This window comes from Sarcophilus harrisii, chromosome 3, assembly GCF_902635505.1.
Source record: "Sarcophilus harrisii chromosome 3, mSarHar1.11, whole genome shotgun sequence".
Taxonomy (NCBI): Eukaryota; Metazoa; Chordata; class Mammalia; order Dasyuromorphia; family Dasyuridae; genus Sarcophilus; species Sarcophilus harrisii.
In genome coordinates, this window is record NC_045428.1 from 464,023,949 (window position 1) to 464,051,376 (window position 27,428).

A 27,428-nucleotide genomic window follows, 5' to 3' on the forward strand; every position below is an offset into this window, starting at 1 on the left:
CATTCCTGATCCTCCAGATCCTACTGCCTGTTTCCAAAATGTCTTTTATTTATTTTACATAACTAACTACTACTAACTACTAACTACTGTTAGTTACTATTACTAACGTGTTGTCTCTACTAACAAAATATAAACACTTTAAAGGGAGAGACTGCTTCCTTTTTGTTGTCATCTTCAAGTGTTTAGTATAGTTCTTGAGCACATTAGATGCTTTAATAAATTCATATTAATTGAGTGATTGATCCTCTGTGTCTTCAGACAACTTTCAATTTTTATTCTTAGTTGGTTACAAATTATATCAAATTAAATCTATAATAATGTTATTATAAATATGTTATATTAAGTTAAATATAGACATGAGATATTGGGACCACCTTAATACTTTTAGACCTCCAAACCTCCTTACCTTGTGCTCCTACATCCTACACAGAGAAATCAGGATTTAACTGGGCAAGCAACAAAGAATTTTAAAACCAGAATTCCAGCATAAAGGTTATCTGAATTGGACACACATGGATCATCTAGTTAAACCATAAGACTATAATTTCTTTGAGGGAAGGGACTATTTTTTTTCTCTTTTGGAATCCTCAGCACTTAACATAGTGCCCAACAAATAGCAGTTACTTATTAAATACTTATTAATTCACTGATATGAGAAAAGTGAAGTCCAGAAAAATTAAATAATCTTGATGAGACCATAAAGCTAATTAGTCATGGAGCTGAGACTAGCACCAAATTATTGGATTCTTGAGTCAATGATCTTTCCATTACAATAATGCAGCTATGTTTTGTAAGGTATTCAGTACAATGAAACAAGCAATGAAAAAAAATTTGAAGTTTTATACTTCTAATATAAGAAAGACTATAGGGCAGCTAGATGGCACAGTGGATAGAGCACTGGCCCTGGAATCAGGAGATTCCTGCCTCAGACACTTAATACTTCCTAGCTGTGTAACTCTGGGAAGTCACTTAACCCAAGTTGCCTCAGCAAAAGAAGAGGATGAGGAAGAAGAAAGGGAAGAAGAAAAGGAAGAAGAAAGGGAAGAAGAAAAGGAAGAAGAAGAAGAAGAAAAGGAAGAAGGAAGAAGAAGAAGAAGAAGGAGAAGAAGGAGAAGGAGAAGAAGGAGAAGAAGGAGAAGAAGGAGAAGAAGAAGAAGAAGAAGAAGAAGAAGAAGAAGAAGAAGAAGAAGAAGAAGAAGTTGGTAGAATCTGATGGGTTTTTAGAAACTTAAATTTGAGATTTTATATTTTGTTGATATTTGAGACATTCTCTTTTTAATTGGCATTATTTTTATAAGTACAATAAAGGTATGAGTAAAATGTCTAATAATTTTTAACCCGTTTTCTCTTAAAAAATAAGAATAGGGATCTATAATCCATTAATATAGAAAACTACAACTAATGTATGTCAGCTTTAAAATGAAGTCTCAGAGTTTCTTAGATATACTGAGAGATTAAGTGAGTTATCTACATTTGCAAAGCCTATGTGTTTCAGAAGGAGGATTTGAATTCAAGTAATCCTTGCTTCCAGGACTGTTTTCTATCCACTGTGGCTTATTGCATTGCTTTCTGGAAAGACAGACAAATGGACAGAGACAGAGAGAGACACAGTTTGAAACTGTTCTTCTCAATCACTGCACCAATTAACAAGTCTTCCAACAGTATACAAATGTTCCAATTTTTCCACTTCCACTTCAGCAATTTTTATTTTATTCCTTTGTCATCTTGGACAGTCTGCTAGATGTGAAGCAGAACCTTGAAGTTGCTTCAATTTTCATTTCTCTAATTATTACTGATTTGAAACATTGTTTTTTATGTTGTTGATAACTTGGATTTCTTCCTTTAAAAATTGTCTTTGATCATTAATCCATTGGTAATGGCTCTTGATCCTAAAATTTTGAATCAATCCCTTATATGTCTTATAAATTAGACCTTTCTCAGAGATACCTGATGGAAGATTTTTCCCAGTTATTTATTTTTCTTCCATTTTTAAGTATGCTATTTATATAAAAACTTTTTAATTACATATAACCAAAATTATTTATTTTTATCTTTGGTGATCCTATTACTTTTTTGATCATGTACTCTTCTCCTTTACATAGATACAAAAAGTTAATGTTCTTCCTTATATCTTTAATTTGTTTCTTTTATAATCTTTTAACAAAGTCACACATTCATTTGGAGTTACCTTAGTCTATGGTATTAAGCATTGATCTGGAAGTGATTTATGCCATACTAGAATTCTCTCTTCACAAAATATTTTATTAAGTAATAAATTCTTTTCCTAGTAGAATTTATTTATTTGTTTGTCTGCTTGTTTATTTGAAACATTATGGTACTGTATTTGTTTGCCTTACTTTTCACTAGCAATTCAGTATTTTTTTTCCCCAGAAACCTGATCTTCTAGCTAGACCACACCATCTCTGAAACTTATATCTACTCGGAATAAACAAAAAGAAAAGTTAAAAAAAAAAAAAAAAGCAGGATTCAATCTGCATTAGACCGCATCAGTTATTTCTCTGGAAATAGATGAAATTTTTTATCATAAGTCCTTCAGAAATATCTTGAATTCAAGAGAATCTTGAACAATGAGAATAGCTTAGTCTTTCATAGCTGATAGTTGTATATTTCTGTTTCTATGTATACTGCTATCTTAGTTCTGTTCACTTCACTTTGCATGAGCTTCATACAATCTTTCCATGTTTTACTAAGAGGATCCTGATTATCATTTTTATGATAGCACAGGAGTATTCCATCACAATAATATAACATAACTTGATTGACATTCCCTCAGTTTTCAATTCTTTGTCACCCAAAAAAGCTACTAGAAATGTTTTTGCACATATAGGGTTTTTTTTCTTTTTCTTTTTCTTTTTTTTTTTTATCTCTTTGAAATACCAACCTATTAGTAGTATTATTGAGTCATAGGATATATATAATTTTATATCCCTTTGGGCAGTTTCTAATTGCTCTACAAACTGGATAAATCAATTCACAATTCAATTAACAATTCATTAATGTCTCAATTTCCCCAATCCCAAAAACATTCCTTATTTTTCTTTTCTGCCATATTAATCTGTTAGATGAGGGGCTTGAGTTGCATTCTTCTAATCAATAGTGATTTGGAGCAATTTTTATATGATTATACAGTAGATGCTTTGGGCATTTGTCTGAAAACTTCCTGTATATACATCCTTGGACTATTTGGAAGATCTCTCTGATTTTAACAAATTTGACTCTTTTCTTTATATGGGAGAAATAAGGCCTTTATCATAGATACTTCAGTAAATTTTTTCATAGTTATACTAATTGTATTTTCCTCTATCCTATTTCCTCTCTGTTTATCCTCTCTTCCCTTTTCTGTATGTCTTCAAAAGTGTTTTGGTTCTGACTATAACCTCCCTCAATATTCTCTTACTTCTTTGAACCCTTCCCTTCTTTTTATTCCCTACTTCTTCTATTTTTATGTAAAGTAAGATAGATTTTTATATCAAAATAAATGTATGTTATTCCCTTTTTGAAACAATTTTAATGGAACTAAAATTCAAGCATTGCCCCACTACCACAGCCACCAAACTTTTCTTCACTATAAAAGCTCTTTTAGGCTTGTTTTGTATGATATGCTTTTCCCCATTCTATCTCTGATCTCCTTCATCTCCCAGTGCATCATTCGTTCTCACCCCTCAATTTTATTATTTCAGAAATCATTCCATCATGTTCAACTCACAACAGTACCCTCTATGTGTTTTCCTTCTAACTGCTCTAATGATGAGAACATCTTTAGAAGTTATAAGTATCATCATCACATATAGGAATATAAATAGTTTAATCTTATGGGATTCCTTATGATTTCTCTTTCCTAAATATCTTTTTAGTGTTTCTCTTGAACCTTGTATTTGAAAGTCAAGCTTTCTATTTTAATCTAGTCTTTTCATCAGGAAATGCTTGAAAGTCCTCTATTTCATTGAATATCTTTTTTCTGAAGGATTATGTTTAGTTTTTGGTGATTTAGTTTAGTTTACTTGGTGATTCTTAGTTATAATTTTAGTTCCTTTGCCTTCTGTTATATTATAATTCTAAGACCTAAGACTCTTTAATGTAGGGACAGCTAATTCTTCTGTTATCCTAAATGTGACTCTATGATAATGAAAGTTGTTTGTTTTTTTTCTTTTCTTTCTAGCTGCTTAATAATTTGTCCTTGATCAGGGAGCTCTGTAATTTGGATATTATATCCCTGAGAGATTTTATTTTGGGATTTCTTTCAGGAGGTAATCAGAGGATTGTGTGAACTTCTATTTTATCCTCTGCATCTAGAATATCAGAAAGCAAGATTATGTCTAAGATCTTGTTTTGATGATAGTTTTTAGGTAGTCCAATAATTCTTAAATTATTTCTCATTTTCCAGGCCAGATGTTTTTAATGAGATATTTCTCATTCATTGTCTTCTATTTCATTCTGCTGATTTTATTTTATTGAGGGGGTTTGGTTTGTTATAGAATTGTTAGCTTCTACTTGCCTAATTCTAAATCCTAAAAATTATTTTTTTCAATGTTTTACATGATTATACATGTATAATTTATCCCAGATTTCTTTCTTTCAGGGATGGAGGAAAGAAGGAAGGAGGGAGATTTAAAATCTGGAGTTCAAAACTTTTTTTTAGAAAAATGTTAAATTATTTTTATATTAAATTGGGGAAGGGAAATAAAATATTATTTATAAATTATAATAAAATAAATTAACATATATTGATCAATCTGCTATCTGGGGGAGGGAGTGGGGGGAAGGAAGGGAAAAATTGGAACAAAAGGTTTTGCAATTGTCAATGCTGAAAAATTACCCATGCATATATCTTGTAAATAAAAAGCTATAATAAAAAATTATTAAAAAATAAATGAAATGAGAATTATTTTCTTTGTTGAACTTTTCTACCTCCTTTTCCATTTGGCAAATTTAGGTTTTTAAAGCATTCTTTTCTTCATTGGATTTTTGTGCTTCTTTTAGCATTTGGCTTATTCTATTTTTTAAGGTGCTATTTTCTTCAGCATTTTTTATGCCTATTTTACCAAGCTGTTGACTCTTTTTTCATGATTTTCTTGTTTCTCTACCTCCCTTGTTTGATTTTGAAAATTTTTTGAGCTCTTCCATGAATTCTTTTGTGGCTTGAGACCTATTCATATTCTTATTTGAAAAGTTTGCATGTTGCCTTTTTTAACTCATTGTCTTCTGAGTTTGTGTCTTACTCTTTTCTTTCACCATATTGACTTTCTATATTCAGAATTATATTTTTTTGTTTGTTTCTTATTTTCCCAGTCTATTTCTTGACATTTATTTTATATTACAATTGATTCTGCTCTGGGGATGGAAGTACTAATGTCCAAAACTTCAGGTGTGTTTTTTTCTTTTTTGGGAGGATTAGGGAAGTATCTTCTTCCAGAGCTAGTTTTAGGGGGTTTTAAACTTTTATTTTTCCAAGATAGTATGATCTAAGGAAATATGTGTTTACTACTCTCCTGTCCTATGCGCTTTTCTGTAAGCAATCATAAACATTGCTTTCTGCTCTAGATCTGGGAACAATAGCCCCACTTTCCTGCAGTTACAAGTTCTGGTGTGTTAGTGTTATTTCTTGCCCTAAAACATAAACTCAGGACTGCCATTTGGATCTGAGTATGGGTAATGCACCAGAGTTCTGCACTCAATGCCAGCAAAAGTGCAGAACGAGACAGAAGGAGTCAGAAGGAGACTCTGACTGGCTGTCTGATCTCCTTGCCATCTGTGGACTGAGAGCTCCAGAAGCAATTGCTGCTACCACTGGTTATAGTTACCCCAAGACCTGTTGCCATTTTCCTAAGGTGAGGTCTGTACTGGCAAGATTTGTGCTGAATTGTGCTCTACTTTCACCATACTGTGACAGACTTTTTTCTGACAACCTTCTAAGTCATCTTGGGTACAAAGTTTTTTTCACCCATTCTCATCCTTTTGTGGACTCTGCTGTTTTAAAATTTGAGACCTTATTTGATGTTGTTCGGAGGAGAATTCAGGAGAGCTCAGGTGAGTCCTTGTATTTTCTCCACCATTTTGGCACTATTTCCCTTTCTTTTGTTAATAAAAGCATATTTAGAGATATAAATTTTCTCCTTTTAGAACTACCTTGGTAATATTTCATAAGCCTTGGCATGTTGTCTCATTATTATCATTTTATTTGATGAATTTTGTATTGCTTCTACAATTTGTTGTTCAACTCACAGATTCTTTAGCATTATACTTTTTAATGAGAAATTTCATTTTCTTTCTTCCTTTAAGGACCTTTTATTGAATATAATTATATTGCATTATGAAGAGTAAAAGATATGCTTAGAATGTCTGCTTTTCAATATCTTTGTATGGTCTTTTTTGTAAAGGTATCATATAGCAGAGACATATGTAGATTATTTTCTATATTCATTTTATAATCACCAGAAAGACATTCTCTCTGTGTTCATTTTCTCATCTATTTCTAGGAGTTCATTTGCTATATTCTGAAATATGGTAACAAGACTTTTTCATATCATAATTTTGTAATAGCCTAATAATTTTTAGATTGTCTCTCCTTCACCTATTTTCCAAAGCAGTTGTTTTGATATTATATTATGTTGATTTCCTTTTTTTCAATTTTAATGAAGTATTTTGATATTTCTTATGATATTGTTAATTCATTATTTTCTATCTACCCTATTCAGTATTTCAGGGTAGTCAGTTCTTGAGTGATATAATCCCTGATTTGTTCTAAATTGTCCATTTTCATTGCCATTACTTTTCTAAACTTAGATTCTGCTTTTTATTATATGTTTTATTATATTTTCCTCTATTCTTATTATATATTATTTTAATATATTCATCTATTTTATATTTTATTATATATTTCTCTATTCCAAGTAGCCAAGACATTTTTTCTGGTGGCACTTTACCTTGTGGTGTTGATTTCCTCTTGAGGATTTCTTTACCCTTCAGTATATTTTTTCATTGTCTTTGGGGTTTTCCTTAGTTTGTTCATTAGAGGGCCTGCTAAGTTCCTAATAAACCCCTGGGGAACTCAGACTGAATCTTGCCCAGGATCTTTCCTTGTTGCTTGATTTAAGCTACCAATGCTCTTCTTCACCCTTTTAAACACCTGAAGATGTTGGGGTTTTTTGGAAAGGACTGGTTTCTGGCTCTTTTGGAAGTGGACATGGCTCAGACTCCATTTTTGGATTTATCCTGGACATGTAAAGTTCCTTTTTGTTCTTTGGCCATTAAATTTGAGGAATCCATGAATTTCGTGAAAGCCTGAGGATGTTCTAGTTTGTGAATGATTTAATGCTGATCTAATCAGAAGTTCCCATTGTGTCTCTTCCGGAGTCTTTGGGGAAGACTCAGACTGACTTACTTTGTATACCAAGGAACTAAGGCAGGAAGTGCTGAAACTGATTCCAGTCTTGTAGCACCTCTCACATTCTCTTTGATTTTTCACAAATTAGTCTTGGTGGTTCAATGATTGTATTCATAAAGTCTTGTTTTAACGTTGCATTTATTTCATTTGGACAAAAGGATTTGAACACAAGGAATCTAAAGAGTCTTTCATTCTCTTTTATCTGGAGATCAACTCCCCATTTACCTTTTTTGTTTGTTTGCTTTTTGTTCATGATTCTTTGTTTCTCTGAAAAACATTCCTCGGTTGTGAAAAAAAAATACAAATTGAATAATTCTGCTGTTTATCTCATCTTCACATTCAAATTCAACAAATCTTTATTAAGCATAAACTCTACAATCGACAGTAATACACTAGGTATTATCATCATATAATCTATTTCCAGGCCATAGTCTTCTTCATTCTTTGATTTTCATTTTTCCTTTCAACATAATTTAAAAGAAAACCTTTCTTAAGTTTTGTTTTGTTTTGTTCTGGTCATTAGCATTTATCACCAGCTTTGGCTTATTATGTTAAGCCCTCGGTCTATTATCTCTCACTCCCTTCTGCTATGTTATTTGTTGTTAGGTCAAAAAAATGAACTGGAAAAAATATAAGACCTTCTGTTTAATACGTACCTCCTGTGATTTTAATTTCAACTAAAACTTGAACAGCATTTTAATAACTCATCGTTTCAAATATCCAATGTCTGGATGAATCACCATATCTAATGTGGAAGTCATAAAAACATAATGCAAAGAGCTATGAATAGCTTGTCCCCTTTTGCCCTCACACTGCAGGTAAGAGCAGACTCTATCAAAATAGTGATTGCACCACAAATCAATTACATTTTAAGCAAGCTCTGTTAGAACTACTTAGAAAAACTTTTCACTCCTGTGATAATTACTTAAATACCATTCACTAGAAAGATAAATCATCTAATTTTACCCCAAAAAAATCAACTATTGGATTTGCCAATTTTTTTCAGAACCAAACTTACCCCTTTTTTGTTGATCCGTTTTCATTTTGCATTCATCTTTTTCTATCTCATTTCTAATGCCTAGGTCAGCCAGACAATCCACATCCAACAGGCTCCTGGTTTCCCTTTTAAAAACTTCTAGTCATATTTGTATTCCACAAACCTTTCTGCCTTGCCAGCTGGGTCAAGAATTATCTCAATTCAATAGGGATTTTTTTTTTCTTCAAGGGCATTTGGTTTCCTACTTGACATGTTGGTGGTGTTCCATCTCTAAAAGGCAATTTATTTTTAAGTTAATTCCTTCAGAAATATTTGAGCACCTACTTAATTTAAAGTATTACTGCAGATGCTGGAGAGAAACAAAATTTGGATAAGATACAGTCCCTGCCTTTAACAAACTTACTAGGAGGGATAAAATATAAATACCAATAACACTAATATATATATTGCATGGTAAATTTACTTGAGTTGAACATTCTCAAATTTATCTGTGTCATTTCTTTTCATTTTCTATGTTATTAATTTCAACTGTATTAAATGGTATTGTCATTTTAATGAATTGCTTATTGCACATTTATTATTTCCAAGCACTTTACCAAACCATAGGGGAGATTAGAAAAGAACAATACCAAAAAAGTGGTAGAGTGGAAAGAGTGCTCTATTTGGGATTAGAGCAATTGAGTTCAAAGCTTGTTGGTTACTCTCAACAATAAGATCTTAGATAGTTCATGACCTCTGTTGCTCTCAATTTTCTCATATTTAAAATTGCCTAATTCACCTCTAAGTTCCTTCTAAATATATGGTTCTATGTCACTGGTTTCATGAAGCTTACAGACTACTAATGGAGATTTGTTGTTGTTGTTCAGTCATTTTAGTCATGTCCAACTTGTCATGATGCCATTTGGGGTTTTCTTGGCAAAGATACTAGAGTGGTTTGCCATTTCCTTCTTTTGGTCATTTTATAAGTAAAAAAAACAGGCAAAGGGTTAATTGATTTGCCCAGGATAATATAACTAGTGTCTGAGATTGTATTTCAACTTTGGTCTTCTTAACTTGAATCCCAGTTGTCTATCCTTTGGGCCATCTAACTATAAAAGAAATAAAAAACATAATATATGCCTTGGGAGTTCAGAATAGGGAGATATTATTTCTAATGGATGCCAGGCCTCTTTCCAACTAGTTACTGGAGCCCTCAGAAACATCCCAGAATCTCATCACTAACCCTCCCTCAGCTATACCCCACGGTGAGAACATTAAGTCAGTACGCCTTCTAGAGTCTGACCTGTGCTGATATAGGTTACAGGAGGGGAATGAATCAACCAGCTCCTAGTCCCCATCACAATGAAGTGTAAAGAGACAGAGGGCTTCCCACCATCTACCTGGCCACTTGTCACTGAGATCTGGCAAAGTACCAGGACCTCAAACACTTGGTTGAGAAAATTTTAACAGAACAGAGGCTTAGAGTCAATCTACTATGGAAAAGTGTGCCATTCTTGTGCTAAATGCCTAGGAAACACAGATCTTCTGAACAAATCTCTGTACTTCCACGTTTAAACACCTTTTTGTCCTCTGCTCCTACTCCATTCCCCTGACTCACATCCCCCTTCATGTTATTTTTCCTGAGACCCTGTAGTGTTCTGCTGTTCCTTTCCATGGTGCCCTCTGTAATTCCTATTTAATTGTTAAGAAACAATCCTTTCTACATGGTCTCATATTGTGTCCATATTCTTGCACTTATACACAGATAAATACCCATAAACATTCACACACACACACACACACACACACACACACACATCTACACTGAGGGTAAACACACACTGCATAACTTTAACTCCTCACTGTTCTATTCAAACCTTCCTAATGTCATCATCATTTGGCAACCAATAACTCTTTCATCTTCACTTCCCCATCTATATCACCCAAATAGCTACTATTTGTTCTTGTCTCCCAATTCTCAATTCTCCCTTCTCTCACAAACAATATAGTACCCAGCTCATAGTATTCCTCAATTAGTTTCATATCTGGGGACTTCTATATACTTGTCTCCCTAAATTCCCTTGTCTTTCAGGGCATCAGTCTTCTCAACTTCCATGAGTTGTACATTCATTCTAGCTCAACACAGAAATGGTTGTAACTTTGATATTAATATCTCCTATAACAATTTAACAAGCATAATTTAGAAATTCACCCTTTATCTCTCCATCTCCTCTCTGGCCCTAGTCTTCCCAATCCTATTCTTTTTTCTTTGTTCTTTTTTTATATTAAAGCTTTTTATTTTCAAAATATATACATAGATACTTTTCAACATAGCCCATTGCAAAATCTTGTGTTCCAGTGTTTTCCTTATTTTCCCTCTACCTCCTTCCCTAAATGGCAAGCAATCCAATATATGTCAAATGTGCAATTCTTCAGTACCTATTTCCATAATTATCATGTTGCACAAGAAAAATAACAACAAAAATGAAAAAAATGAGAAAGAAAACAAAACACAAGCAAACCACAACAAAAAGAGTGGAAACACTATATTGTGGTCCACTGCAGTTCCCACAGTCCTCTCTCTGGGTGCAGATGGCTTTCTTCATCACAAGATCATTGGGACTAGCTTAAATCTTCTCATTGTTGAGAAGAGCCACATCCAACAGAATTGATCGTTGCAAGGTCTTGCTGCTGCTGTACACAATGTTTTCCCAGCTCTACTCACCTCACTCAGCCTCAGTTCATATAAGTCACTTCAGGCCTCTCTGAAATCATCCTGCTGGCCATTCCTTATGGAACAATAATATTCCATAACATTCATATACCATAACTTATTCAGCCATTCTCCAACTGATGGGAATACACTCAGTTTCCAGTTTTTTGTCACTATAGAAAGAATTGCTACAAACATTTTTGCCCATATGGGTTTCTTTACCTCCTTTATGATCTCTTTGGGATATAAGCCCAGTAGGAACACTGCTGAATCAAAGATATGCACTGTTTGATAGACCTTTGGGCATAGTTCTAAATTGCTCTCCAGAATGGTTGGATCCGGTCACAACTCCATCAACAATGTATTAATGTTCATTATTATCTTTTCCTGTTATCTTAACCAATCTGAGGGGTGTGTAATGGTACCTCAGAGTTGTCTTAATTTGCAATTCTCTGATCAATAGTGATTTGGAGCACCTTTTCATATGACTACAAATGGTTTCAATTTTTTCATCTGAAAATTGTCAATTTATATTCTTTGATCATTTCTCATTTTAGTAAATCAGTAAATCATTTTAACACCACTCTTCTGCTCTTCAATTTAATACTTCCTTAAGTGGTAATTCCTTCCTTTCCATAGCCCAAACCTGGATTATCCTTACTCTATGTTTTCTGCCCTCCTCTCACAGACTCCCTTCTGCTTATAATCTTTGTTATCAATTTAAAAAAAACTGTACTTTATACTATTGTTCCTTCATATTATCTTTCCATCCTTCTTCCCTTCATTGACAAACTACCAAAAATGCTAATTTCATTGCCTACATAACTTCTAATTCTCTTCTTAACCTCTTAAAATCTGTTTCAGTTCCACTATTTGGCAATCAATTCTCCTGAAGGTCATTAACAGTCTTTCAATCTAAATGCAACCACCTTTTCATCATCTTCAACTTCTGACTTCCAAGTAGCTTATGACACCCAATTAAGTTTTGATGGCAATAGTTGTCCTCATCAATATTTGGCATTTCCATCTTAGATTCTTTTGCTAAGTCATCATCCAGGTCCTAAATATTGGCCCAAGTGCCGTCTAGATGTCAAAGAGGAATCATAAATTATCTTCATCCACGACTGACCTCATTATCTTTTCCCCCTAAACTTACCTTTCTTCTGACTTTTCCTTTTATTCTCTAGACCATCACCATCTTTCAGCCACCCAAATTTGCAGCCTTAGAATATCCTCCACTCTTCGTTGTCTCTCATGCACTATATACAATTAACTGCTACTTTGTATACCTCTTTAACATCCTCTACCCTTGTCTTACTACCAACTAGTTTTGGTTCTTATCATAACATCTTTCACATATGCCTTTCCTTTACATTCAAACAACTATTATCTTAATTCATAGTCTACTTAAAACTCTCTTTGGACTATTGCAATATCCCTGACTCAAGCTTCTCCTTTCCCCAATCCACCCTACAAAACTGTCATATTTTCTTTTCATTAGGTTGTTGTTCAGTCATTTTATTTGTATTCAAATCTACATGATGTCCATTTGAGGTTTTCTTAGCAAAGATCAGAAAAGGGTTTGCCATTTCCTTCTTCATCTTATTTTACAGATGAAGAAACTGAGGCAAAGAAGGTTAAGTTACTTGCCCATGGTCACTCAGCCCCAAAATGTCTGAGGCCAATTATGAAGTAGTCTCCCAATCTTTGCTTCATAAATCTGCTTTTCTTCATTATAAATTATTCTCCTAACCTGCTTATAGTGAGTTTTGCTCTCCTTTGAATTTTCTCTAAGTTTCCTACATCAGACTAATGCTATGAGACTCTCTATTATAAAAATATTGTAAGAATAGATAGCACTTTGGGTTCACAAAGCCCTTACAAATATTATCACATTTTGTCTTCACAACATTTTAGGAGATAGGTATTATTATTATTATTTCCATTTTATTGACAAGGAAACTGAGATTTTTCCCAGGTTCACACAACAAATTAAAATGTCTTTGGTAGGATTTGAACTTGGATCTTCCCAACTCCAGATCCAATCATCTATCTGTTTTTCCACTATCTATCACCTCTACATTTAACTTCCAAAGACAATACTTGTATGGATGCATTCCAGAACTACATCTACTTTCAAACAAAAGTAATCCATTTTATTTATGATCCCATCATAGAATTTTTCTAACTATTTAATCATCCTCATAGTATCATAAAATCACAGATGTAGAGATGAAAAACACCTTAAAGGCTATCATAAATAGCTACTTCATTGTTGAGATGAAGAAATTGCAGCCTAAAAGTGTTACTGGCCATCTCCAAACATGAGCTCCTTGAAAGTAGAGCCCTTTTGCCTTTCTTTGTATCTCATATATTTAGCATAATAAATGTTTGACTTAATTTGTCCACGTTCATAAAATATCTGAGGCAACATTTGAAATGAGGTCTTCTTAATTCATTTTAATATTCTGTAATACTTCCATTCTAATTACCTATTTTTATGGTTATCAAAACTGATGTAGAAACTAGCTTCGTGTCACCAGACTCTAGAGAATAGTGGGTTCAAGGTAGACAAAAACGATAGAAGTGACTTCAATGAAGTTGTCTAGTCCATTTTCCCATCCTCAAAGAGGAGCTCATACTGAAAACTCTGCTAGGAAAAAGCTTTCTCAGTAGCTGTTCTAGGAAACCATGTCTGTGCCTAATTATCCTTGTAGTTAGAGTTTGCTTGTTCTACTCTCCCTGGGTGTGTAGAACAGCTGGTAACCACACTCCTTATAATGACTCTTCATAAATTTGAAGGTTGTGTTTAAGTCATCTTCGGCCCATCTACCCCAAACTACCTAACTCCTATGCTGAGCAGCCAATTGAAGAATGTTTTCAGTATCCAGGGACAGGAGATGCAAGTATGTGCTTAACCATGGCTACCTCTCCTAATATCTAGAGAAAATTTTACAAGAAATCAATCCATATTTGAGGGAAATTGAATTAGCCAGCATCAGTAGAAAAGAAAAATGTATTTTCTTCTCCTTTCTGTCTCTTTAAACTAGACACAGGTATGAAAGGACCAATTTTTACTAACCCTACCTGAATATAACATGAACTACATTTTTGCTGTTCCCAAAGGTTCTTCCTCTGGCATGGAAGGGACATGCATTTTGTTTCCACAGTACTGATCTAACAAATGTTTCTGGGTTTCATATTATGAGACTTCTGTGCCCACACTGGGCTCTGTCTGTTCCCCATTATGTCCTGATTGAATAAGTAATGCATTAAGAATACTGCAGTGCCTTGAGTTACAAAAATATTTCAAGCTGTCCTGGGAAATATATGTAAGAATTGCTTTGATCTCAAATTACTTTTCAGCACATTGTATATCTCTGATTTTTTTTTTATCTCTCCATTTCTGTCTGTTATGTACCTTCTTCCACACAATAACTTTTAGAGTCTATCACATCAGGTATCTACAAGACCTGCTAAATAGACAAGATTAGAAGGGAAGCAATAAACTGGGAAAATATTTTTACAGTCAAAGGTTCTGATAAAGGCCTCATTTCCAAAATATATAGAGAATTAACTCTAATTTATAAAAAATCACGCCATTCTCCAATTGAAAAATGGTCAAAGGATATGAACAGACAATTCTCAGATGAAGAAATTGAAACTATTTCTAGTCATATGAAAAGATGCTCCAAGTCATTATTAATCAGAGAAATGCAAATTAAGACAACTCTAAGATACCACTACACACCTGTCAGATTGGCTAAGATGACAGGAAAAAATAATGATGATTGTTGGAGGGGATGCGGGAAAACTGGGACATTGATGCATTGTTGGTGGAGTTGTGAACGAATCCAACCATTTTGGAGAGTAGTTTGGAACTATGCTCAAAAAGTTATCAAACTGTGCATACCCTTTGATCCAGCAGTGTTACTACTGGGATTATATCCCAAAGAGAGTATAAAGAAGGGAAAGGGACCTGTATGTGCACGAATGTTTGTGGCAGCCCTTTTTGTAGTGGCTAGAAACTGGAAACTGAATGGATGTCCATCAGTTGGAGAATGGCTGAATAAATTGTGGTATATGAAAATTATGGAATATTACTGTTCTGTAAGAAATGACCAACAGGATGATTTCAGAAAGGCCTGGAGAGACTTACACGAACTGATGCTGAGTGAAATGAGCAGGACCAGGAGATCATTATATACTTCAACAACAATACTATATGATGACCAGTTCTGATGGACCAGGCCATCCTCAGCAACGAGATCAACCAAATCATTTCCAATGGAGCAGTAATGAACTGAACCAGCTATGCCCAGAAAAAGAACTCTGGGAGATGACTAAAAACCATTACATTGAATTCCCAGTCCCTATTATTTATGCACACCTGCATCTTTGATTTCCTTCACAAGCTAATTGTACAATAATTCAGAGTCTGATTCTTTTTGTACAGCAAAATAATGTTGTGGTCATGTATACTTATTGTGTATCTAAGTTATATTTTAATATATTTAACATCTACTGGTCATCCTGCCATTTAGGGGAGGGGGTGGGGGGGTAAGAGGTGAAAAATTGGAACAAGAGGTTTGGCAATTGTTAATGCTGTAAAGTTACCCATGTATATATATCCTGTAAATTAAAGGCTATTAAATAAAAAAAAAAAATTAAAAAAAAAAATAAATAGACAGCCCTATTCTCAGACTGAACTATACTTAAATTCTATTACCTTGGCTGGTGATCAACATTGTTCAATTGATTTTTTTTCCTCTCTTTTTCTTCTTCTTCTTCTTCTTTTTTTTTTTTAAAAACTAATTCCAAGCAAGATCAATGAACTACTGAAATTCAGTGCTATATGAATCTTTTCATCTCTGCAATCAGATAACTGACTGATGCTCTCTATTATAAAGATGGGCAACAGAACAGAAGAACTCAATGAGATATCTTTATTTACTTCAAGAAATGTTGATCCCAGGGATTATTGTGAATATCTCTGCATTGAGGTTTCTAATGATTTGGAAGTAGGAAAAATATGGGAAAATAAATGCATAAAGTATATAAAGTATATTTATTCATATTATACTTCATTTTTATTAGATTTGGGCCCTTTTCCTAAATCCATTCAGATCTTTGGAGATGACCATTCAGTCATAATTTTTTAGTTATCCTACCTTGCTTTGTATCCACTGCAAATTGTATAAAAATGAAATCTGATAAATAATAATGATGATGATTTCACTTCACATATTGTGTGATTCACATACTCTGGTATCCTTCTCATATAAAACAACCCATCCTTTGATAATGAATATATTCACTAGATGCCACCCATACCTGAAAATCTCTCTCTCTCTTCAATTCTGCCTTCAAGCTTCTCTGACTTCTTTCAAGTTTCAGTGGAAGGCCCATTTTTTTAAGTCTCTCCTAGTCCTTGTTAATCCTACTGCATTCCCTCTGAGATTAACCCCATCATATCTTTTTGGTATATGTTGTTTATATCTTGTTGATAGAGAGTTGTCTACCTGATGTTTCCACTATTAGACTATGAGATCCTTAAGAACAGAGACTTTTGGGGATGGGGTGTGGGGGAGGTTGTCTTTCTTTATATATTTATTATATAATTACATATATATATATTATATATATATTATATATATATATATATATATTTACTCAATAAATGTTCATTCACTGCTGTCTAACTGACTAACCAATGATGAAATTATAATAAAAATATTCTATTAAAACATTTACCATAAAAAGTATGGTATCTTGTTCCCAGATCATTTCTATTTGAACTCCATCAAAGAAGATAAGGAAAAAAAAACTATAATAATAATAAAGGCAGGGTAACATCATGAAAACTAGAATAGCCTTGAAGTGAGGATGAACTGAGTTCATATCCTCCAAATGACACATACTTTACTTGTTTCCATAGTCACATGGATAAAGTCATTTCGTATCTTGGAGTCCTCATCTTTTTAAGACAAAGTTAAAGGCAATTAATCATTCAATATTTATTATCAGTCACTGTGCTAAATGCTAGGAATACAAAAAAGGAGAAAGATAGTCCCTAGACTCAAGGAGCTAATATTCTAATGGGAGTTGCAACAAGCAAACAAATATATACAAAGCAAGCTATATACAGAATGAATAGGAAAGGCATTAAAGCTTGTTTTCTACTTTCAATTAGCTACAGCTCTTGTCTAGTCGAGTAGCAAGTAACAATAGCGAGGCCAGATTACAGATTACCATTAGAGTCAATCAATCCAGAATTGATTGAGTTTAAACTCTGTTCATGTTAATTTCTAACACAAAGCCATGATTAAAGCATATATTCTTGCAGACCCTCAATTTCTTCATCTGTAAAATGAGAGTCATTCTAAATTACCTTCCATGAATAAATGAATATATGAATAAGTTAGTTTTATTAAATGTTTACTATTTACCAGACACTGCATAATGGGGATACTAGTAAAATTAAACAAGGTAGATCTTACCCTCAAGAAGCTGGAATTCTAATGTGGGAAAAAAGCAACTTATAAAGGATTGTTGTTCAGTTGTATGCTGCTCTTCATGACCCCATTTGAGGTTTTCTTGTCAAAGCTCCTGGAATAGTTCACCATTTCCTTCTCCAGCTCTTTTTACAGGAGAAAACTCAGAAAAATAGGATTAAGGGATTTGCCCAAGGTCACACAGCTAATAAATATCTGAAAGCCACATTTGCACTCATAAATATGAGTTTTCTTGACTCCAGAGCTATCGCACTTCTCAATCCACCATCTAGCTGCCTTATATTAAAAGGTATTTGAGCTTAAATTTTAATAAGAGAAAATAATCCATAAAAGATAGAAGAGAAGGAGAATGGACCATGCTCTTTGGAAATGGAAAGGAAGTTGAAGCCTGGCCTGATTGGGACAAGATAAAGTAAAAACTTGCCATTTAGTTTCCAAGGTCCTACAAAAAACAAACTACATAAAAATAATTCATCTTAAATAAGAGTGACATAGCCATGTCACAACTGTGTTGTGATTCTCTCCTCTGAGGGACAATTCCTCTGGGTTTCTCCTCTGCAGACAACTTCTTGAATCCAAATCCTTATGGTGAGGTCTCTCTACCTCCATTCTGCATTTGCTTCTCTGCCTGGTTCCCTACTCCACTGAACAAGATGCCCCTCCCAGGTTAAGTTTATCGCCTCTAATTTTATCATGGTGCTGTGAACTCAAGTCTTGACTATCACTTATCTCCCTCAGTCCCCTTTTCCCCCTGCTTGATTGACTGAAGAGTGGAGGACCAAATCCCTCCCAATGCCTTCCTTTGTTTCTCTTCCTCCTTTCAAATGATTACTGCCTGGTGGCTCCTCTCCTTTTCCCATTTCTTGCCCCTTCCTGTGTGTTTTCTTCTTGCAATAGATTGTAAGCTTCTTGAGGGAAAGAACTATCTTTGTTTTTTTATTAATTATATTCCCAATGTTTAACACAGTGTCTTTAGCCTGTGGTTTAGAGTAGATATTTAATAAATATCCATTGGATTGGATATGGCTATAATCAAATATTGATTTAGAGCAATTAAGTTGCACAGTGGATAGAGTACCTGGGTAAGTTCAAATCCAACCTCAGATAATTATTACCTCTGTGACCCTGGACAAGTCATTTAATCCTACTTGCCTCAGTTTCCTCATCTATGAAATGAGCTGGAGAAGGAAATGGCAAACCATCTTGGTACCTTGGCCAAGAAAACCCTATGTGGAGGTCAAAAGCAATCAAACATAATTGAACAACAAATACTGACTGCTCTTTTACCACTCCCTGGCTCACAATAGTGAATTGTTTTATTAAGAAATGAAGTTTTCTACCCCCTATGTTGGGTCAACCATTTTTTGGCTATTGATGAACTTCAAGCTTTCTGTTAAGACTTAATCTATTTCCTGCAACTGGGAATTTTTTTATTATTTTCTCTGTCTCTCTGGATTTGACTTGTGTCTGAGTCATGACCAGTCCTATATATTAGTAATATTTTCCAATATAGGTTTTTTTACCCAATAATTAGAAATGTTGAGTACTCTTTCACCTTCTATATTTAACTATAGCCATCAGTCCTTAATGGATTGATTAAGAACAAGCAAGGCTGTTGAGCTTTATTACTGAAATCCATGCCCAAATATTTCTCAGGGGCAGACAAATGTGATTCAATGCAATTCTGAAGTCCTGTGTTTAACAAATGGCAGTCCTTGGTGTGAAGATACCAAGTTTTTTGACAGATCATTTAGAGTGAAAAATATCCATTCGAAAATATATTGAAGTGGAACATGAATGGTTGCTCCAATTCTGCAGTAATCGAATGATTTCAACACTTTAAAATTCAATTTTCCCCATTTCCATGTTTGCATTTTAAGGATGCACATTTGCATAATTTATTATCTTAAAATTATGTTTATACCCACAAAATCATCCATTCATCACTAGAGTAACAGCACCTTAAAATCAGACTGTCAGAGTTAGCTTTTTTATTTTAAATTGGCATCTTTGTTTCATGTACTGAAAGTAGGATTAACAACACTAAATCATTCTGTCTCTAGGAACACATATGAATTATAAACTAATGAGATAAGCAATTTTGATTAATTGTAATCAATAATATCATCTTTTAATTAAATAATATTGATTGTATTATCTACAGGATAGACTTTTGAAAGGATATGGTTTTACATACAAACTCTCTTTGACTTACAAAAATTATTTCCAAAGGTCTGCTGAATTTTGATGAACTATGTCATTTTATGTAGAAACTATTCAAATAGCATTTGGAATTTCCCCTTAATTTGTTTCTAAATTATACAAGTGGCATATTTAGGACCTCATTGTAACATTCATTTGTTGTTATTTGTCCTACATTCTCAGAGGAGCATGACATCAGAGAAATGATGTCATGACATATAGGTGAATAGGATTTAAGTGAGGGTAAGCTGTGCAAAGTCACCAGCCTCACTATCTCCTTTAGAGTCATCTTGGTTCAATGCAAAGGTTTAGATCAGAATGACTTGAGGTGGCCCTGAATGCAGTGGAAAATCTTTGCCCTTTTAAGCTAAAATCTTTAACAGAATTAAGGCTAGTAAGAAATGAGGTGGATATTGAACTAAAAAAAGCTTCTGCTTCTCCAGAGAGTAATATTAAATGGTCATCTGCCTGAAAAGTTTATAATCTAATGAAATGTCGAATAAGATGTGTACAATAGCTATTATATTACCCAGAATATGATAAAATCAAAAGACAGAGGTAGGGAGAGTCTCACTGGAAACTGAAGAAGGTTTAAGTCTTGTTCAGATGGCAGGAATGAAAAAGAAGGTAACATCTGAGGTGGAGTTTTAAGAATGAAAGGATTTCAAGAGATTGAGATTATGGCTTAGTGGGTGATGGTGGGAATCCATTCCAACAAAGGGGGATGGTTTGAACAAAGGCATAGAAATGAAAGAAACAATAGAGCAAGATATTAATTTGGGATGTTTTTGCTTGTTTGACATCAATGAGAAAGGGAATAATGTGATATAAAACTAAGCAAATTTGGTACTAGACTGTGAAAGAGTTTAGAAGGAGCTTAGTATTTTGGACTTTGCCCAACCATGCCTTAGTAGCACAACTTGATTCCTTTACCATTCAGCATAGTGGATAATATAATGGATTGTGATCTATAATACTTGGAACCTCAAGAATAAGCTAGGAATAACTGTTATTCAGCTCAGTAGCTTGGTGGATAAGCATTGGATTTCTACTCAAAAGGTCTACTCAAGGATCTTCCTAGCTTGAAATCCTGCCATTGATGTATTTTAGCTGTGTGATGGTAGATAAAGTACTTAACCCCTTTAATCTGTTTCCTTATCTGTGAAATGATGATTTGCATGACTTTTAAGATATTATCTTACTTCAAAATCTTTGATCTATGACTGGAATTTGGACTCAGATTTCTGTTTCTAATACAGATTTACCCCATTTTACCTCTTGAGAGGAAAAAAAAATATCCTCCCTTAGCATTATATTTCTACATGTTTGGTACTATATATTTATAGCATAGAAACTACTTCTCAATTATTGAATACATGATGACAAAAAAAAGATAAACAACCTTGGATTCAATGTGTTATATTTGTCATTTCTCACTTGATTAGAGTTTATAAAAGCATAAACTTTTGAGCTAGAAGGACCCTTAGAGATCATTTAATCTTTCCTGTCAATTTATAGATGAAGAATCTGACAAATTCAGAGAAGTAACATGCAAATTCTAGTTCTGTCACTTACTTGTGATGGTAAACAGCAGAAATAGACATTTAAGCCATAACCAATATTCTTTCTCTAACATCATGCTGACTCCAGTTCTAATAACCATATCCTAAGATTCCCCAAGATCATGAGCTATGTGAAATTCAGAGGGCCCTATTTTCTGTAGTTAGTGCAAAGTGATGTTACTGGGATCCCTCATATATACTAATGAAGGAAGCTCAAACATAGCTAAAGTTTCATCCTGCCCCTGAACTCTTAGCATTCCATTCAACTGCTCACAACTACAGCATAGAGTGCCATCCTGTATTTCTATTTATTCAAATATTATTATATGCACACCAATGTGGCAGGCTCTTTGGACAAACCAATAACATAGTCTAAGGTAAGGTCTTCCCATTGTGAGTGTTTGAAATTACTTGTTGCTGAGTCCTTCATTCTCAAAGAGGACCAATTATATCCAGAGGGTGATATCTTGACTTGCAAGTGAATTGGATTTGAGTGTGCAAAGTCATCAATCCCATTCTTTCCACCAAAATCATAGGATATAGGGGCAAGATATAGAACAGGACACTTATCAATGACCCCAGATTCAGTGGGCCAAAGCCTTGGCTTTTTAAGCTATATCTTTTCCTCATTTATATTTGTCTGATAAAACACCCATTTGGTAAATAATTATAGAATCATAAATTTAGAGCTAGAAGGGATGTTGAAAGCCATATAGTCCAATCTTTTCTCGTTTATTATTCATATGGAAATTGAGGTACAGAGGGATTAAATGACTGCTTGAGATTATGTAAATAAGTGGTAGACATGAAATTTGAACCAAAGATCTCCAAATGCATTGTTCTTTCTGCTGTACCATATAGCTTCACAATTCATATGTATACATGCCATATCCTCACCTCTATACCCAGTTGAATATAATTTCTCAAGGATGGAGAATAGTCATTTTTGTTTCTATATATTTAGTGCCTTGCAAAGTACCCTAAATATAAAAAAACAATTTAATGCAAAATAAAGATGAGAATAATATCTAGCTTCAGCATAATGCATTAAGTTTTTCAAGGAGTTTTACATGTGCTAATATTATTTAATTAATAGAAATTAATTTAATTATAACTCATTAATAAATGTATCTTCTAAGCCTGTTCATCTGGGAAAGAAAGAATTGAAATTAGGAGAAAACCACTAACCAGACTTTCTCTGATTGGCCTTGTTCCCTTCCTGAGCCACATTTAACAAAGCCTCAACTTATCCTACCTCTCTGTAAGGCCTGACACCACTTTTACTTTGGAAAAAAGGAAAAGGCTGAGTGGCTTTTCCTATCCCTCAGGGTATACAACTTTACATAACACTGCAGTACCCAAAGCAGAAATGAAAATCAGTTCAAATATATCTGCTTCCAAAAGCATATGAATGATTTAAATTGGTTCCCAGCAAACCAAATGAATTATTACACAATAACTCAAGAACTAGAACTTTTTACATTTCAAGATCCCTGGATCAAACCGTTAGGTCTGGCTCAATCTCTTAGAGGTGCTTTAATCTGAGATTCCTTTTCCCAGCTAGGACCTCTAGCCATGCATGACACAGGGATGATAAATCTTCTTTTCCTGCAGTGAGTATAAATCATTATAAGAAAAACATGCTGATTTTTATTGAGATGTGCTTGATTGATGTAATGAAAATACATCCTCCAGGAAAGTTGCAATGAGATAGATGCTGCATCCGATTTCTGCTCTGGCCCCCAAGACAGGAAGGAAAGAACTCAAAAACGCATGTTACCTTCATCAGTCTTATCACATGTGCAGAAAACTGTGTATAAGCACAGAACTCGTGATTAAGTATAAATCCCTGGCACAAAGCAAGCTTCCATGTGACCACTGTTAGCATTAGCTTCAAATCTATTGGTGGCTAAGTTCTTGCTCCAATAGGGTGCCCAGTATGAGGGAAAACATCAATATTTCTAAGTTTCTTTTCCTTATAATAATAATACCAGATGCACATCACATTACAAGCCAAAATAATGGAGAAGAAAACAAAGGGGCTACTAGCCTCTTTTTTCCATAGCAAAGTTAAACTTATTTTTCTCTAAATTCATAGAGAATCACAAATTATTCTTTTTTGAGGGAAAGAGAGAGACAGTCAGGCTTAAGTAATTTGTTCAGGGGTCACACAACTAGCTTGTAACTGAGGCTAGATTTGAACCAGATCCTCCTAACTGCAGGTAGGTGTTCTATCTACTGTGCTACCTAGCTGCCCCTACATTCAAAGAGAAATTTCTCATACATTCAAAGAAGGCAGGAGGGGAAAGATCACAAGACAAATAAGAATAAAATGTGATTAAGTAATGTTTCCCACTTATCTATGGATGCTTTCCTCAGAATTAGACAGAAGCTATCTAGTACAATCTAAGAATCTTTTCTCTATATTGTAATGATGACTTTTAAGTTTACAAGTACTCTATAAATATTATCTCATTTCATCCTCTCAATAACCCTAGGGCTATTATTAAACTCATTTTACAGATGAGGAAACAATAGCAGAAAGACTGACCACCTAGAAGGTTTTGGATTTGAACTCAGTACTTCCTGACTCTAGATTTATCCCTTGTGCCATTGAGCAACCTCTGTATATACATGCATGTTTGTTTAATTTGATCCTCACACCAACTCTAAGATTAATATCATAAATCCCATCATCTTGTTTTTACAGATGAGAAAACAAATTCAGAGATTAAGTTGATTTACCTATAATCATATCCCTAGTAAATGTCAGAGGAAAGATGTGCTACAACATCATGTATGAAAATATTCATTCAGCTTTTACTTGAGGATATTTAGGGAGGGGAAACTTTTCATTTGTTGACTAAATTAATCCCAACACTATTGTTAATACCATAACCTCCAACCATTTGGGGAGTATGGAGAAGGGTAGAGAATCATTAAATTGAATTTTAACTTGCCTCTTTGAAACTTCCATCCATTACCCCTAGCTCAGTGAGACTAAATCAAAGGGCTCTGATCCATCTTCTGCCTGACATCCATTCAACTATTTAAAAACGGGTATGACACTCCTATATTCCAAGTTCCTTCAGTTGATCTTATTTTTTACACTGAAGAATCTTCAAATTATTTTAGATGCATCCTGTCCTTGCTTTTTTTGTTTGTTTGATTGATTTTTTTAGTAAAGTATTCTCCATAATAAACCACAAATATCTCAAATGTGATATAACCAGTCATGGAGTAGACATGATCACTTGCCTTCTCCTAGTCAGTGTCTCAGTGTTGCCCAAGATCTCATGAGCTTTGTGATCACTTTGACAAATTTTTGACTATAATTTTGCATAGAATATGAGCTAAGTAAATTACCTCATGTTCTTAACTCATATTCAGCTTAAGGCCCTTGAAACCTACTGAATGTTTTTTTCTCCAAATGAACTTCTGTCCAATGATACTTTTTCTTTACACTTACAAAGCTATTTTTAATTCATTTGAGGCAGAATATATTGTTTCCTTTGCAAATCACTAGTTTTGCTTTTACTTTCTCTTATTTTTTTATTATCCCAGAATAGAAAGTTCTCAAATTTGAAATTTAGGGAAAGTTTATCAGGTAGCGTTTTGGTATTTTGACTAGAAGTTTAATTTCTCTGGAAATGTCTTTTTAGTTATGTTCTGTAGGCCCCCACTAGCAATTCTTTGGCCTGGCAATGACAAAGTTTGACTTTGCTGTCAAGGGTTCACCTGGATACTTGGACAGACCAAGAAAGAAACCCTCCAATAGTACCCATTTATATACATCTTTAGAATTTGAAAATCACTTGAAAATGCAAATTACCTGCATTATTGGAGGGAGGAATTTTGTGAATAGACCTGTGAGCCATAAGTTTTCACTGTCCCAAGTTTATGTATCTTATTCATAAAATAATGATCTGCTTTATGGATGAGAAGTGAAAGGCTCAAAGGGATTTAGGGACCTGCTTTAGGTCACACAGCTAGTAAGTGTCTAAAGTAGAACTGAATGACTCCTTTTCCCGACTCTAAGACTAGCTCTCTCACCATGACATCAACTTACATCTCTATTTTGTCAAAATGCATAGGGATCACTTAAAAGGGGACAGAGTGTAAAACCAAAAAGCTATAATTATTTTTATGCTCTGTAGTTGTGTTGAGACCATCAAGTATCTTGACATGCTTATGTCTCTTCTGTGCAAAATGAAGACAAACCCATTTGTCACTTTATTAAATAACTTTAGTCTCTGAAGTGCTTGAGTTCCTGAGCAAACTCTTCAAAATATATTACTTTTAATTGTACTATATGTATTCTATTTACATGGTAGGAAGAGATTGTATGCCTAGATTTAGATGTATAAAACAGAAGCATTATTTTCATAACCATAATCCACTGTCTTTGGGGAATAAGGAAAAAAATACATTTTGCCCACTTGGTTTGGCTGTACATTCATTTGATCTTACCCCAGAGGTCACAGAAACATATTTCATACTGATATCTATAACAGGTTGTTGAGCTATCTTTCTCCATTTTTGTCAACTTTACTTGTTTTACTAATCGATATTAGGAGAGGGAGTTTGTTTCACTATCCTTTCTATTGCTTGAGTATAAACCACATAGTAAGCTGACAGCAAAACATACAACATGTTATTTCTAAAATCATTCACTTAATTATTAAGTATCTGTCATGTACAAACCATTTTGTTGGGTATTCAGGGATGTTAGAAAATAAATGGAGCCCTGCTATTGGGAAGCTTATAGTCTAATGAAGGGAAATGCCCTACCCAGGTAGACTATCAGTCTATAGAAAACAGGATTTCAAATTAGCAAAACCTAAGCTAAGATTCTGCCTCAGACAGTTAACTAGCTGTTTGACTTAATCTTAGTGAGCCTCTATATCCTCATCAATGAAATGGAAATAATAATGACACTTCCTACACAGAGTTGTTGTGAGCATCAAATGAAATTCTACATGTAAAAGCACTGTGTAAACTTTGAAGTATTATATAAATATTAGATATTATAAAAATTATTGTAATATAAAATAGAGTGTTACAAAAAACAAAAAAGGTACAAACTACTGTTGATATTGGGGACAAAGAGCATCAGGGAAAAGAGGAAAGAGCATTTCAGATAAAATTTCAAGGATTTTAATAGGTGGAGATGAAGTTGGACAGGAAGAAAAGTAGAAGGCACTGCAGGTGGACATGGAGAGAAAATCTTATACGACTTAGCTATAAAATATGGAAAGTAATATAGAGTGCCTGGGTTATAATGTATATGATGATATAGGTAGAGTGTTAAAAGATCAGGCTGAAAGTATAATTGGCACTAGATTGTGGAAGTCTATGTAAAATGAAGTTGGCCACAGTAGGCATTCAATAAATGTTTGTTGATTAAATTGAATGCATACAAAGCTAGAGTTTGCATGCTTCTGCCTGACACATGGCAATTATCAATACTGCAGAGCTTAAAATTAACTGCAGGTGTTAATTATATAGCTTTCAAGATGTTAAAATTTAAATAATTGTTTTAAAGATAGAGTTGCATTTCAACCTTGTTTGTAAATTTTGTATATACCATTCCTAAAGACTCAATACCAACTTCATATTTGCAACAAGAAACAATCATCAAATTAATTATTTTAATTCCTAAGACTAGTCATCTGCTTATTTTGATTATGCCATACCTTAACTTTTATTGTCCATTACTTATTTGTTATTATCCATAACACGTCTAAGGAGTTTAAAACTGAATTGTTTCAATTGCACCCCACATCGATTTTTTATTGTGATTTATTGTGATTCTTTCTTCTATCATTTTACTGATTTTGATCTTTTTTCTAACAAATCTGTATTTTGACTCTTCTCAAACAATAGCAGCTGAGTCAAAAAAGCCTTTTTCTATCAGTAAAAATGTAATCACTTTCATTTTTGCATTATTTGATGTTCACTTTGTCAAGTGACTTAATTATTTTCTCAAAAGAAAGAATTAATATGTCCATATATGTGTGTTATTGTTGTTGCTGTTGTTGAGTCATTTGGGGCT